Source organism: Camelus bactrianus, chromosome 6, assembly GCF_048773025.1.
Source record: "Camelus bactrianus isolate YW-2024 breed Bactrian camel chromosome 6, ASM4877302v1, whole genome shotgun sequence".
NCBI lineage: Eukaryota > Metazoa > Chordata > Mammalia > Artiodactyla > Camelidae > Camelus > Camelus bactrianus.
Window position 1 is genome coordinate 46,694,466 of NC_133544.1, and position 6,168 is coordinate 46,700,633.

General features: G+C 37.2%; 1 pseudogene; it reads left to right on the forward strand.

The window, feature by feature from the left end:
• Window positions 1-3,635: 3,635 nt before the first annotated feature.
• Window positions 3,636-4,289, forward strand: LOC123611842 (vasculin pseudogene; annotated as a pseudogene).
• The last annotated feature ends 1,879 nt before the right edge of the window (window positions 4,290-6,168 follow it).

Genomic DNA, 6,168 nt, shown 5'->3' on the forward strand with positions numbered 1-6,168 from the left:
GAAGCAGATTCTGGCAGGATTTAAACATCATACTGCTGTAGCACAGCTGCAGTGGAATGAGTCTTAGGTGAGATGGGAATTTGTCAAAACCAGGCGTGAAAGAAGACAGGGCCTAAAAAGTACAGCTGGTCATGAGAAAGTATTAAGTTTAGAGAAACAGAGTAGTTTCATATAAGACTCTCAGAACCTCATTTAAGTTTTATCCCCATCTGACAGCATGTTGGGGTAGGAAACATACAAGCTTTAAAATCAAAGAAGTTTGGGGCTACACACCAGATAGGTGATCGTGGGCAATTTATGTGACTCTTCTAAGTTTCACATTCCTCATCTATTAAATCAGTGGAAATAATAGCACCTATTTCATAGGTTACTGGGATGATTAATTGAGCAAATAATATAAGGTTCTTAGCACTATGCCTGAAATATAATAGGGCTCAGTAAATGGGGGCTGCCATTATTATGTGACAGTTGCATTGACATAAACAGAATACTTAAATTAACCATGACTTAAATAAGAAAAATAATTTATTTTCTTTCACATAAAAGAAGTCTGCAGACAGGAAGCCCAGGGCTATTCCTATTTTTTGCTTGCTCCATCATCCTAGCAATTACTATTCATTTTCAAGGGCATGTAATGGTCCAAAATGACTGCTGAAGCTCCAGCCATCATAGTATTTCCAACCTCCTGGAGATAAAAATAGAGGGGAGGGAGGACTCATCACAGCCAGCTGCTCACTTTTAAGGCTCCTTCTCATTCTGCCAACAACTTCCATCCAACTTCTACTTACTCCTCACTGGAAAAAACTGGGTCAAGCCTTGCTACATAATGAGGAGAGGAAACAGGAAATACAGTATTTTCACTGTACAATAAAAATTAGGATTCTAGGAATATAAAGTGGAAATGTGGAACTGCGTGGAAAACCAGCAGACTGCCACAACGCGCAATGTTGGTTCTCGTCTATCAATCACTCCAGTCTCATGCTGCTTTACTGAATCTACCATCTCTCTCTTCCATCTGAAATAATACTGAAGTACAAACCTTTTTTTTCCTGTTATTTCCCTCTAAGAGTCCCTGTATTATTCATCATTTCTATAAGGGGAAGCTCAAAAATTTTAATCTCTAGACTTGTCCTAGGTCAGAAGTCAGCTGAAAGTTTCAAGCCTCTTGCAGTTAGATAAGACTTGCTCAAATCTTTAATCCATTTTGAAGATCCAAAGCCTTCCCCAAGACTTCTATCAACTCTCATGGTTTTCATTCTCCTGATTATGTTTGATTCAAGTTCCTGCTACTGTAAGTATCTTGTGTTCTATGTGCCAACCCAGTTATGACAGTCACAGCTTTTCTAGAATAAAGACAGAGACAGAGACAGAGACACACTTCTACATTTGTGAATAAAATAGGCTTGATGTGAAATCTGAAGCAGAAACAGAAATGCGGCAACAATTTCAAAGGCAATATTTGACATTCACCTTCTTAAAAGTCCCATATCCACCCCACAATGGGAAACTTCCATTGGCCATGTGTCCAAACAGCCCCTCTCCTTATACTTGCTCTTTCTACTCTCTGTCCCCCTCCCATCTATGCCTGTTTTCATCTCAGGAGAAAAATTAATTCCTCCCATTTTCTCATTTGGATTATTGCCAATAGCCTCCAACTGGTCTCTCTACTACTTTGCCCTCCTGCTCTGCGTGTTCAATATAGCAGCCAGAGGGATCCTGTGAAAATGGGTCCGTTTGTGCCACTCCTCTTCTCAGAATCATTCAATAGCTCCCCATCACACCCAACAGAAAAGCCAAAGTCCTTACAATATGTCCTACATGACCTGGTCCCCCTAGTGACTGTCAGAGCTTTCGCCTACCAATTCCCACCACAAATGACATGAAGTTTATTAAAATATAATAATACAATAGTAAAATTTTAATTTTTTAAAAGACCCAGACATTTCTCCCATATTTAGATTCAAAACAGGTTACATAAGTGATAAAGTATTTAAGCTGGTGGAATTTTTGCCCTCTTCCCTGTTGTCAGTATTCTTCAGCCAGAGCTGTTAAGATATTTTTGAGCTGTGTACTGAGTAAACAGCTTCAAATTACTGTTTAAATACTGTTGAAGTTTCATGATAGACATTTTAATCTCTATTAAGTGTTATAGAAATTTCTGATGTTAGTTTATTCCATGTCACAATGGGGCAACTCTTCTAAATGAAGGCATTGAAAGAATAAATCTATTTAAGGTGTTGCCATTTCACAGGATCACAGTATTAGCAACAAAAGTACATGTCTCCATGATAGTTCTCTGTGTTCTTTCTTTCAGATATGAAATTTCCTTCTGTTTTGTGCTTTTCAGCTCCTGAAACATAATTTCATCTGTATAGGATATGACAACTCTATAAGTATACGAATAATATAGAGACAGGTTTCAGAAGACATTATAATCTTAAATACAAGGAACTTGGCTAATTTAGGAGGTTTCCATGTAAAAACCTTTAATGGGAGTAAAGGTAGCTGACTTGAAACAACTCTATGTCAAATAGCCATTTGTTAAGTAAAAAACCTATTTCAAAGGCAACAAAAATTTAAAAAACAAACTGGAAAACACCAAAGTTTCAGAGAAAAACTCTAACATCTTTCTGTGCGGTCCTGTTAGGTTTTGTACTTGCCAAGAGGTACTGAAATCTGTTTCACTGAGTCAAAGAGACTTTAATCAAAATGAAACAGCTCTGGACTGGGTTAATATTTCTACTCTACCACCAAAAAATGATCATCATTGAATTTTGAGAAACACTATGAAAACTTTTCATAGACAGAAAATTATTTTTATGTGAATCAGAGATGACAAATTCTCCAGATGCCTTTGACTCTGGTATTGGACATCCTAATGGAGGTAAAACACTGTAAGACAAGAAAAACTGGATGGTGTATGCAAGGAACAAATGGTATTGAAAACATAAATCATCAAAATGGAAACTATCTTAGTCTGCTCAGGATGCTATAACAAAATATCTTGGACTAGGTGGCTTAAACAACATTTATTTCTCACAGTTCTGGAGGCTAGGAAGCCTGAGATCAAGGTGCCAGTATTGTCAGGTTCCTGGACAGAGCTCTCTTCTTGCCTTACATACAGCTATCCTCTTGCCGTGTCCTCCCATGGGAAAGAGGGGAAGCAGGCTCTATGATCTCTTCCTCTCAAGGAACTAATTCCATCACAAGGGCCCCACCCTCATGACCTCATCTAAACCTAATCACCACCCTAGGGCTCCACCTCCAAATACCATCACACTGGGGTTAGGGCTTCATTATATGAATTTGGGGGAACACAAACATTAACCCCTAACAGATGCTATGGTGGAAGGTCCTGGTCTGCTACAAAGGCTGCAGCAGTAGGATTCCATAGAACTAACGTCCCTGACAGTGAAACTGAGGGTCAGGGAGAGACAAGAGAGAAAGTAAGCAATGTGAGGTTAAAGATTTTATATCTTTAACTCCTGAATATGAGAGATAATTGAATCAGAATCACTCTTTAGCTACAGATGTATGGGGCCTACATGCCCAAATGCATGAATACCCAATCAAACAAAGTCTCCCAAGCTTCTATCTTAGGTTAGCTTCCAAAATCTCTATCTAGAGTACTAAGAATGCTGGTCATTGAGGAAGATAATATAAAAGACTGGTAGATATCTGGATTCCTAGGAGTAGGAAATTTTTAGTGACAGTTAAGGACAAGACTGGTCCAAATGGTATTAAAGGCTTAGTTCTCCCGCAAAAACTCCTCATGGAAAAGCCAAACTAAAGAAATTGAAGTTGGGACTTCTTTCACTCCTAAATTTACCTATAATACTGGCAAGTTTAATATTTTCAAATCAACTGCCAAGAATGTTTGTTAGTGCAAAAAAAAAAAAATAGTAAAAGAATATAATCACTCAATTCCTTCTTCACTTGTTGACAAAATTAATCAACAGCCTCATTTATTCAAATTGATTTGAATGGGCACCGACAACAAATGGGAGTTTTTGAAAACACTGAAATGGGACAGAGTGGAAGAGGAAGGTGAAGATGGAAGTCAAGTTGGTCCTGACTTTGCATTAAGAGCAATAATATTCTCCAGAAAGTGATATCAACCAAAGCTTTGATGAAAATTATATTCCTTAAGAGAATGGCAATGCTGCTCTAATTTCCCAACAAATCAGTCTTCAAACTTTCCACAGACTGATGTGAATACAGAAAAGGCATTTGAAACAGTGCCTGGTACACAGCAAACCCTCAGTAATATTAAGTGTTATGTAATATAATAAGAAATTTGACTTCTGTCAGCTCTAGACTTACAATAAATTTAGGCTGTACTTTGCATGAGTCGTAGCTCAATATTTGGGCATGTTCAGCTGGTTATTTGCAGGTATCAGGGTAAATACTAGGTTCTGGAACTTATATTCTGGTGACAAGGTAAGACATAAGCACTCAAAATTATACTGTTCATGCCAAATGCTAAAAAATGAAATTGTAGGGTACAAACCAATTGCTAATCAATTTGAGGAGAGTAGGAAGTCAAAGAAGTCTGGAATTTAGGACTTCTTGGAAAATGTAGACTTCACAAAAAAATTCTTATTGTGAAGGTAGAACATGGACAGGAGCGGGCATCACATTTGAAAAAAAATAACATGCTCAGATATTTTTACAGACTAGTTTTATTTTTTAAAGGCATATTATTTACTTTTTAACCCCTTTTGCGCAATGAACTCAGATTAATATGAGATAAGTGCTCAGTAATATGGGAATGTAAAGAATATTTTAATCAAGAATTGGTTTAGAAAACCAAACAATTGTCATATCCTTCCTATATATGATGAATTTATACAACTGACTCAATGTAAATTGAAATGGTTGAATTTTGTGGGATTGCAGCATATTCCAAATCTTTATAAGCATGAGAAAAGTAGTCAAGACTTCCTAGGTCAATCAGGCAAATTACTGCCACATGTCATGCCTTGCAGCAAACTTATTCACATGTTACCTCATGCTCTCTGTGGTCTGCCCTCAATAGGACCCATCCACAAAACAGATGCTCTTAAAAACCAAAAGCCTAACATGCATCATGGCCCTGCTCCTTGGTCTGTAATGGGACAGGTGCATCCTTGATTATTTACACAGAATGCCAAGAAAAGGGACTTGTAGACAGAACCAGAATGCCTTCCCTGGGCTTCTTTGAGAGTGCTCATCACTGGCTGAACCCCAGGGATCAGGAAATGGGATGAGAGTGAGCAGAAGGAGAGCAGTATAAACGAAAGATTAGATTCAGGAGTTTAAAAAAAGAGCTGAAGGAAAAATATACTTGAGGAAAATATACTTTGGTTTCTCTCAATTTCCATTTGTTTCTGAGAAGCTGAGGAATCTTGTTAGAGATAGCTTACTAACAAGAATCACTTTATTTTGAAGAATTAAATATGACACTGATAAAATATACAACTTTGTAAAATTTATGAACAATGTTTAAACATGCAACATCTTCTTTTTAAAAGACGAGATGATTATGTGAGCAAAAACAATGTGTCAAGAGAGGCTGCGGCATAGAAGAAAGCATTGGTCTTAGAATGAGGTTTGGCTGGTGTCCTGCTTTCCACTCTGCTGGCTAAGTGATTCCAGCCTAACAAACTCATGTGAGACATTGCCACCCATCTCACAGGTTACTCCAAAACTCAAATGGATTGAATAGTGATCCCAAAACGATATATCCAAGTCCTTGTACCCCTGGTACATGTGAATGTTACCTTATTTGAAAATTGCATCTTTGTAAATGCCATTTGCACCTATATGGATGGACCTAGAGACCGTCATTCTAAGTGAGGTAAGCCAGAAAGAGAAAGAAAAATACCATATGATATCACTTATGTGTAGAATCTAAAAAAGAAAAAGAAAAGAAAAGAAAGGGACACCATGAACTCATCTACAAAACATAAACAGACTCGCAGACATAGTAAACAATCTTATGGTTACCAGAGAAAGGAGATGGGAAGGGATAAATTTGGGAGTTTGAGATTTACAAATGTCAGCTACTATATATAAGAATATATTTTTAAAACATTTCTGCTGCATAGCACAGGGAAATATGTTCAATATCTTGTAATAACCTTTAATGAAAAATACGAAAATGAATATATGTATGTAAATGCATGA